Raw genomic sequence first — 10,893 nt, 5'->3', positions numbered from 1 at the left:
TATGTCTGTGTATGTTTGTGTATACATCACAATTTTGCGCGTGATCAAGATATTCCTATGAGTCCACGGGGAAAATGAAACACGAAAAGTTCCCAAGTGCACTTTCGTGTAATAATCACATCATCAGGGGAGACAAAGAGAGAAATATAACAGTCAGTTATATTATATATATATATATATATATATTTTTTTTTTTTTTTTTTTTTTTTTTTTTTTGTCGCTGTCTCCCGCGTTTGCGAGGTAGCGCAAGGAAACAGACGAAAGAAATGGCCCAACCCCCCCATACACATGTACATACACACGTCCACACACGCAAATATACATACCTACACAGCTTTCCATGGTTTACCCCGGACGCTTCACATGCCTTGATTCAATCCACTGACAGCACGTCAACCCCTGTATACCACATCGCTCCAATTCACTCTATTCCTTGCCCTCCTTTCACCCTCCTGCATGTTCAGGCCCCGATCACACAAAATCCTTTTCACTCCATCTTTCCACCTCCAATTTGGTCTCCCTCTTCTCCTCGTTCCCTCCACCTCCGACACATATATCCTCTTGGTCAATCTTTCCTCACTCATTCTCTCCATGTGCCCAAACCATTTCAAAACACCCTCTTCTGCTCTCTCAACCACGCTCTTTTTATTTCCACACATCTCTCTTACCCTTACGTTACTTACTCGATCAAACCACCTCACACCACACATTGTCCTCAAACATCTCATTTCCAGCACATCCATCCTCCTGCGCACAACTCTATCCATAGTCCACGCCTCGCAACCATACAACATTGTTGGAACCACTATTCCTTCAAACATACCCATTTTTGCTTTCCGAGATAATGTTCTCGACTTCCACACATTCTTCAAGGCTCCCAGAATTTTCGCCCCCTCCCCCACCCTATGATCCACTTCCGCTTCCATGTTTCCATCCGCTGCCAGATCCACTCCCAGATATCTAAAACACTTCACTTCCTCCAGTTTTTCTCCATTCAAACTCACCTCCCAATTGACTTGACCCTCAACCCTACTGTACCTAATAACCTTGCTCTTATTCACATTTACTCTTAACTTTCTTCTTTCACACACTTTACCAAACTCAGTCACCAGCTTCTGCAGTTTCTCACATGAATCAGCCACCAGCGCTGTATCATCAGTGAACAACAACTGACTCACTTCCCAAGCTCTCTCATCCCCAACAGACTTCATCCTTACCCCTCTTTCCAAAACTCTTGCATTCACCTCCCTAACAACCCCATCCATAAACAAATTAAACAACCATACCATCACACACCCCTGCCGCAAACCTACATTCACTGGGAACCAATCACTTTCCTCTCTTCCTACACGTACACATGCCTTACATCCTCGATAAAAACTTTTCACTGCTTCTAACAACTTGCCTCCCACACCATATATTCTTAATACCTTCCACAGAGCATCTCTATCAACTCTATCATATGCCTTCTCCAGATCCATAAATGCTACATACAAATCCATTTGCTTTTCTAAGTATTTCTCACATACATTCTTCAAAGCAAACACCTGATCCACACATCCTCTACCACTTCTGAAACCACACTGCTCTTCCCCAATCTGATGCTCTGTACATGCCTTCACCCTCTCAATCAATACCCTCCCATACAATTTGCCAGGAATACTCAACAAACTTATACCTCTGTAATTTGAGCACTCACTCTTATCCCCTTTGCCTTTGTACAATGGCACTATGCACGCATTCCGCCAATCCTAAGGCACCTCACCATGAGTCATACATACATTAAATAACCTTACCAACCAGTCAACAATACAGTCACCCTCTTTTTTAATAAATTCCACTGCAATACCATCCAAACCTGCTGCCTTGCCGGCTTTCATCTTCCGCAAAGCTTTTACTACCTCTTCTCTGTTTACCAAATCATTTTCCCTAACCCTCATACTATTCGCCATTTCCCGCGTTAGCGAGGTAGTGTCAAGAACAGAGGACTGGACCTTTGAGGGAATATCCTCATCTGGCCCCCTTCTCTGTTTCCTCTTTTGGAAAATTAAAAAAAAACCAAGAGGGGAGGATTTCCAGCCCCCTGCTCCCTTCCCTTATAGTCGCCTTCTACAACACGCAAGGAATATGTGGGAAGTATTCTTTCTCCCCTTTTATTTATTATCTTATTTATTTTGCTTTGTCGCTGTCTCCCATGTTAGCGAGGTAGCACAAGGAAACAGACGAAAATGTGGCCCAACCCACCCACATACACATGTATATACATACACATCCACACACGCAAATATACATACCTATACATCTCAGCGTATACATATATATACACACACAGACATATACATATATACACATATACATAATTCATACTGTCTCCCTTTATTCATTCCCATCACCACCCCGCCACACATGTAATAGCAACCCCCTCCCCCCTCATGTGCGCAAGGTAGCGCTAGGAAAAGACAACAAAGGCCGCATTCGTTCACACTCAGTCTCATATATATATGTATATATATATATATATATATATATATATATATATATATATGGATGAGAGAGCTTGGGAAGTGAGTCAGTTGTTGTTCGCTGATGATACAGCGCTGGTGGCTGATTCATGTGAGAAACTGCAGAAGCTGGTGACTGAGTTTGGTAAAGTGTGTGAAAGAAGAAAGTTAAGAGTAAATGTGAATAAGAGCAAGGTTATTAGGTACAGTAGGGTTGAGGGTCAAGTCAATTGGGAGGTAAGTTTGAATGGAGAAAAACTGGAGGAAGTAAAGTGTTTTAGATATCTGGGAGTGGATCTGGCAGCGGATGGAACCATGGAAGCGGAAGTGAATCATAGGGTGGGGGAGGGGGCGAAAATCCTGGGAGCCTTGAAGAATGTGTGGAAGTCGAAAACATTATCTCGGAAAGCAAAAATGGGTATGTTTGAAGGAATAGTGGTTTCAGCAATGTTGTATGATTGCGAGGCGTGGGCTATGGATAGAGTTGTGCGCAGGAGGATGGATGTGCTGGAAATGAGATGTTTGAGGACAATGTGTGGTGTGAGGTGGTTTGATCGAGTAAGTAATGTAAGGGTAAGAGAGATGTGTGGAAATAAAAAGAGCGTGGTTGAGAGAGCAGAAGAGGGTGTTTTGAAATGGTTTGGGCACATGGAGAGAATGAGTGAGGAAAGATTGACCAAGAGAATATATGTGTCGGAGGTGGAGGGAACGAGGAGAAGTGGGAGACCAAATTGGAGGTGGAAAGATGGAGTGAAAAAGATTTTGTGTGATCGGGGCCTGAACATGCAGGAGGGTGAAAGGAGGGCAAAGAATAGAGTGAATTGGATCGATGTGGTATACCGGGGTTGACGTGCTGTCAGTGGATTGAATCAGGGCATGTGAAGCGTCTGGGGTAAACCATGGAAAGTTGTGTGGGGCCCGGATGTGGAAAGGGAGCTGTGGTTTTGGGCATTATTGCATGACAGCTAGAGACTGAGTGTGAACGAAAGGGGCCTTTGTTGTCTTTTCCTAGTGCTACCTCACACACATGAGGGGGGAGGGGGATGGTATTCCATGTGTGGCAAGGTGGCAATGAGAATGAATAAAGGCAGACAGTGTGAATTGTGTGCATGGGTATATATGTATGTGTCTGTGTGTGTATATATATGTGTACATTGAGATGTATAGGTATGTATATTTGCGTGTGTGGACGTGTATGTATATACATTGTGTATGGGGGTGGGTTGGGCCATTTCTTTCGTCTGTTTCCTTGCGCTACCTTGCAAACGCGGGAGACAGCGACAAAGCAAAATAAAAAATAAATAAATATATATGTGTGTGTGTGTGTGTGTGTGTATGAGTGGGTGGGCCATTCTTCGTCTGTTTCCTGGCACTACCTCATTGATGCGGGGAAACAGCGATTAAGTATGATAATATTTATATATGTTTATTATACTTTGTCGGTGTCTCTCGCATTAGCGAGGTAGTGCAAGGAAACAGACGAAAGAATGGCCCAATCCACCCACATATACATGTATATACATATACGCCCACACTCACACATATACATACCTTTACATTTCAACGTATACATGCATGTACATACACAGACATATACATATATACACATGTACATATTCATACTTGCTTCATTCAACCATTCCCATCGCTACCCTGCCACACATGAAATGGCACCCCCCTTCCCCATGTGTGTGCGCGAGGTAGTGCTAGGAAAAGACAACAAAGGCCACATTCGTTCACACTCAGTCTCTAGCTGTTGTGTGTAGTGCACCAAAACCACAGCTCCCTTTCCACATCCAGGCTCCACCAAACTTTCCATGGTTTATCCCAGAGGCTTAACATGCCCTGGTTCAATCCATTGACAGCACGTCAACCCTGGTATACCACATCGTTACAATTCACTCTATTCCTTACACGCCTTTCACCCTCCTGTATGTTCAGGCCATGATCACTCAAAATCTTTTTCACTCTAGCTTTCCACCTCCAATTTGGTCTCCTGCTTCTCCTTGTTCCTTTCACCTCTGACGTTGATCTTCTTTGTCAATCTTTCCTCACTCATTCTCTCCTTATGTCCAAACCATTTCAACACACCCTCTTCTGCTTTCTCAACCACGCTCTTTTTGTTTCCACACATCTCCCTTACCCTTTCATATTTAATCGATCAAACCACCTCACTTTATATATTGTCCTCAAACATCTCATTTCCAACACATCCACCCTCCTCCATACAACTCTATCTATAGCCCATGCCTCACAACCAAGTAACATTGTTGGAAGTACTATTCCTTCAAACACACCCATTGTTGCTCTCCGAGTTGATAGAGATGGTTTGTGGAAGGTCTTAAGGGTATATGGTGTAGGAGGTAAGTTGCTAGAAGTTGTGAAAAGTTCTTACCAAAGATGTAAGACATGTGTCTCTAGTAGGAAGAGAGGAGAGTGATTGGTTCCCAGTGAATGTCAATTTGTGGCAGGAGTGTGTGATGTCCCCATGGTTGTTTGATTTGTTTATGAAAGGGGTGGTTAGGGAGGTAAATGCAAGAGTTTTGGAGAGAGGGGCGAGTATGCAGTCTGTTGGGGATGAGAGGGCTTGAGAAGTGAGTCAGCTGTTGTTCGCTGATGATTCAGCTATGGTGGCTGATTCAAGTGAGAAACTGCAGAAGTTGGTAACTGAGCTTGAAAAAGTGTGTGAAAGGAGAAAATTAAGAGTAAATGTGGATAAGAGCAAGGTTATTAGGTTCAGTAGAGTTGAGGGACAGGTTAATTGGGATGTAAATTTGATTGGAGAAAAATTGGAGGAAGTGAAGTGTTTTAGATATCTGGGAGTGGATTTAGCAGCAAATGGAACTAAGGATATATATTTTTTTTTGTCAATTTTTTTTTCATACATATTTGCCATTTCCTGTGTTAGCAAGATAGTGTCAAGAACAGAGTCCTGAGCCCCAGAGGGAAAATTCTCACTTGGCCCCTTTCTCTGTTCCTTCTTTGGAAAAGTAAAAACTGGAGGGGAGGATTTCCAGTGCCCCACTCCCACCCCTTTTAGTTGCCTTCTACAACACGTGGGAATACATGGGAAGTGTTCTTCTCCCAGTCCTGAGGGCTATATATATCTGATGCCTGTTCCCTTGAAGAACTCCTTCAAGGGAGTGGCCATGACAAAAGAGCTTCCTTTAGTGCCTCTCCCTTAACAGGCCGCTGGCAGAGGATTACTTTACTGCAGTGTTTTCAGAGGCTTCTACATAATGTTCCAACTGACTTGTTCTACCTAATGTTTCAACCTATTCCTTTTGCCTAATGCTCACTCCTGATATTCTTACCTACTTTTTCTTCATAATGCTCCTGTCTAATGTTCCTGTCTACTCTATCTATTTCTCCTTCCCTTCTTGAAAAGGCAGGGCTAGTGCATAGTGCTCACTGCTGGAAAACTTAGAGTTAAAAAGAATGAGTTGTGTGAGTTAAATGTTGTCAAGTGTTATGTGTGACAAAAGATTGGATGTTTCTGTCCATGTGTGTGTGAGGCAGAAAGCAAAAGCTACTTGGGTCAGAAGATTGCAGCTTGACAACCGCTGAATTGGTGGCTCACTGTACAGCCATCACTAACCCTCCCAATACCCAGTTGGGTAGTACTGGTAATATACCTCTGTGGTTGATGGTTATACACAGTGTTGTTGTATGGATACCAAGCATGGCCCATAGATGAGATTGTGCAGAGGAGGGAGGATGTGTTGGAAATGATTGAGGACAGTATATGGTGTAAGATGGTTTGCTTTGGTAAGTAATAAAAGGATAAGAGGGAGGTGTAGTAATTGAATGAGTGTGGCTGAGAGAGCTGAAGAGGGTGTGCTGAAATTGTTTGGACATGAGAATGAGTGAGGTGATGTTGACAGAGAGGATACATGTTAGAAGTGGAGGGGACAAGGAGAAGGAGTAGGTTAAATTGCAGATGGAAGGATGGAGTGATAAAGATTTTGAGAGCTCAGGACCTGAGCATGCAGGACAATTAAAGGTGTGCATAGAAAAGATTGAAGTAGAGGGATGTGGTATACAAGGAGCAATGTACCATCAGTGGACTGAACAAAGGCATATAGAGCAGCCAGGAGAAACAAAGGAAAAGTCTGTAAGAAATGGTGAATATGTAGCACCAGAAAACAGAGGGAGAATGGCCCATCCATTCATATACACATATACATATACATCAGTGCCAAAATACACACATATACATATGCACATACAGACATATACATATATACACATGTAAATATTCATATTTGCTTGCCTTCATCCATTCCTGTTGCTACCCCCCCTCACAGGAAACAACATCACTGCCCCCACTTCAGTGAGGAAGCGCCAGGAATACAGACAAAAAAAGGCCACATTCGTTTATACTCAGTCTCTAACTGTCATGTGTAGCTCCCTGTCCACATCCAGGCCCTACGGACCTTTCCATGGATGCCCCAGACACTTCACATGCCCTGGTTCAGTCCACTGACAGCATGTCGACCCCAGTATACCACATCGTTCCAATTCACTCTATTCCTTGCACGCCTCTCATACATATATATGAATCTGCTTGGCAAGTTATGATGAGGTTTACATGCTCTTGGTTCATGTTTGATTATTAAACAGTGTGCAGAGGTACATTCACACAGAATTTTTTTTTTTCCTAGAAGAGCCTTTGGTAGAACCATGCTGTTCACACTATATTCTTTACATGCTATTAGTCCTTTTTCCCTTGTATGTTATCTTCTTTCTCCATTTCCTCCATCATGTTCTTCATTTTCCCCCTGTCTTTTCCCATCATTGTCATCCTTTTTTAATTTCTTTTTTATCGTCCAAAAAAGTATCTACACTAAACCATTATGGTTGCATCTTGCTCTGCCTGCAGAGTGTGGCAGAATATTACTTTGCAGCTTAAGATCAGGGAGACATTATATACTAACAAGTAAAGAATGCTTAAGTCTTCTGTTTGACAACTTAATTTTGATACCTTTTTCTGTAACTAATGAAAAATCTAGATACTGCCATTGTGTATGTGTAGTTTTTCTGCAAACTTTCCTCTTGATATGTAAGGTGTTGCAAATGCAGGTCAGTACTTTATTATGATTATCATTTTGTTAACCAGTGGTTAATTGTACCACAGTATATAGCCATAAAAAAGAATACTCACCTATGTTAACATTAGATTACAGAAGCTTACTGGCTTTGATTTTTTCAGACTGCCCTTCATTGTGACAGCTTGTTCTGTGATGAAACCTCTCTTATGGTCATTTTCATACTAAGCTTTTCCATTTCCAGTTTGCTAATGCACCTCACCTCTCATTCTGTGATCGTCTGTGATCGTTAAATTTCTTCTGATCCAAAGAGATCATGTTGTCATTGTTTCTGAAGAAGAAGGATTTTGCTCAAATGATGAGATACATCTTGTTACTCTGCATCACAACTGAAGCAAAACCAATATTAAGTCATGTTTCACTGACATAGGTATATCTGAGGTTTGAAATTTCCCTCAGAAGACATGTTATACTGAACCAAGCTTAAACAAAAGTCTGAAAAAGTCATTAAAGATCTTAGAATAATGCTGTTCTCCCCTGTTAGATGAGTGATAAGGTTAGAACTTTTATTATAAAGTAGTTAGAATTAGTATGTAATAAAGCAGAATATTCATGTGCATGAAAAGGCATGCCCTATTGTAAATGAATCAGACTTCTTAATGAAATATTTCAGTATTTATATTAATTTTGTCAGTACGCTGTAAGCCTTCTCCTGCTGTACAATGAGGTATCTTGTGTAGACCCTCCTCCATACACCACGATCTCAGTGCATTTGTAGATCCCTCATTGCCTTCCCATTATATATATATATATATATATATATATATATATATATATATATATATATATATATATATGTATATATGATATAAAGTTAGTGTGGATGGCTTTGTCTTCTCCATTCCTGCCTTGCTGCTGTGTGCAGGCTGTCAGTATTTTTACAGAGAAAACTAGCTTTGATGCAGAGGACATTAACTTGTATTTAAGTGGGGATCTTATTCCTACCTATTTTTTCCACCCTCCCTTTCCACCATAGATGTTTTGGTATCCCTATAGACAATAAACATTGTGTCAAACGCTGGCCATCAGCCTTTGTGACATATACAAAGAACAAAGTGGTACCCTTGTTCCCCCTTGATTTTTTTCCTTTGAAAATTCTCCAGGCATTGCATCCTGGTGACATTAAGTACTTTGTTGGAATGTAACTATTCACTGAAAGAGAATGTAGCTGCCCCTTCATGAAAAATCTGTTTAATGGTTCGCAGTGAGTCCTATATATATTTTTTCTTAAATATTTAGCAAAGAAGATTATTTTGAATATAGATTTTGTTACTTATATTTTAGCACTTAAAAAATATACTTTATAGGAAGATATTTAACATATGCTTGTTTTGCAGAGTTATCTGTTCGTGGATCAGGTTATCAGTCAGTTGTAAACTGTTGATAATTTTCAATCAATATCTAAACGACTTTTTTGTCTGTTATGTTTAAGATGTCTTATACATTGTTTTTGTGATATCTTCACTTTTTCTTATAGTTATGTACAAGTATTTCAAAACTGATCATTCAACAAAAGCCTAGAAAAGAGAGATACAGGTAAATGTGATAGAATTTCTTTGAAATGAAATTTTATTTCACACCAAATAGTCAGCTGTTAGTGGAAGCATCATCATGATTTTTTTGAGCTTTTGAATATTCTTATGCATTTCAGAGGTACTGATATTTAATTTCATCTCTAAAAGAATATTAGTAGTAGTTGCCTGTGTCATATAAAAGTTATTTTGTCATCCCAGAAAAGTATTTACATTTAAAGCTGGGGTGGCTCAATTTGAATTTTGCCCACCCTTGTTCATCTTTTCACTATTGTAGTATTTTAAGTGTTAAATGTGGTAACTTATTAGCTTCTTAACAGATATCTTTTAAAATATTCATATAAGAAAATTTCTTGTAATGGAATGATTGGAATGAAATCAGATATTATGTGGAGATTAATTATGCCCATCTTGATATTTAATATTATGTATGTTACATGTAACTTTATTGATGTTACTGAAATACCCAGTGCATTTTAAGGTAATGAAAACCTTAAGAACTGAAATAGTAACTTTCAGCCATATGAAGTGATTGCTTGATATAGTACTTGCTATAGATTTAAAGCTGGCTACAAATCCACATCTTAAGTCTTTTGATAATGATGATATGCAGGCAGTATTCATATATTTCACTGATTAATGTACAATTGTATTCAATATGCTGCAGCCAAAGGTGATAGGAATATTTGATGACGTTATTTTGTTTTGATTTAATTCTATTCTGTGTCATTGTAATTGTCTACATTGTAGTCTACCACATTTTCAGCAGGGTGCTACATGTAGTTATTTCCTAATATTCTAGGCATACCCTGAAGTATCAGAAACCCATTAGGAGCATTTGGAACATGTCAGAATATCTACATGTTGTTTTAGTTATTTTGTAAATGAAGTAATCCAAATAAGCTTTCAGTGCAATAAGAATATACTTTATATGAAAAGAATGAATCGACTTAGAGTCGGCCAGTGGCAGATTTTATATAAGGTTACAGCAGATTTTTCCTTAGATCAGAGCTACCAAGATTAAGTGTGCCTTTTCTCATGCCTGTGCCAGTAATAAACTGCAAAATTTCTTTGTATGAATATATGAATATGTAACTGAATGCAACACAAAAAAGAAGTGCCTGAAAGGTTGGGTACAACCTGAAATTACTGGTGATTTATGAAGGCATTTCATTTTTTAAGCAAGTGGACTTTTGTCATTATTGCACTTATTTTAGTGGTAGGTCTTTCTGATGTTATGTAGTTTTCGAGGGATTTTATGGATCTCAGAAGCCTAGCTGTTATCATTTACAGAAAAAATGAATGGCAGGATTGGAGCCATGGCCTAACAGTACTGGATCACACTCATTTATATTATCAGTTACCCAAACTTTTCATGATTATGGACAGATATAGTGCCTTGCAGAACATGAGGAGGCAAAATTGTCATTACCTGAATACAAGATAATTTTCAGATTAATTTATTTTAATTTACATGTTAAACATTAATATCATGATGCTGTACAGCTAAGAAAAGGGATTCAATATTTATAGCGCTACTTAAACTGTTCAAGTTTGATATTATATTTTTTCACATCATATTATTTTTCTTTTAGGTATAAGGGAGAGGAAGTTCCAAAGGAAACCATTAGGATTATATGAGTTTTAAGAAGCCTTGAGGACTAATTTTGCATGAATTTAGTATGTGGTCTGCAATATTGAAAATTAGTTTTCAAATCTTTGAACATCAAGACATTTCTGTCCAGAATCTTT

This window comes from Panulirus ornatus, chromosome 32 (assembly GCF_036320965.1).
Source record: "Panulirus ornatus isolate Po-2019 chromosome 32, ASM3632096v1, whole genome shotgun sequence".
Lineage (NCBI taxonomy): Eukaryota > Metazoa > Arthropoda > Malacostraca > Decapoda > Palinuridae > Panulirus > Panulirus ornatus.
The sequence above is the reverse complement of the archived record's forward strand: the minus strand, read 5'-3'. Positions refer to the sequence as shown.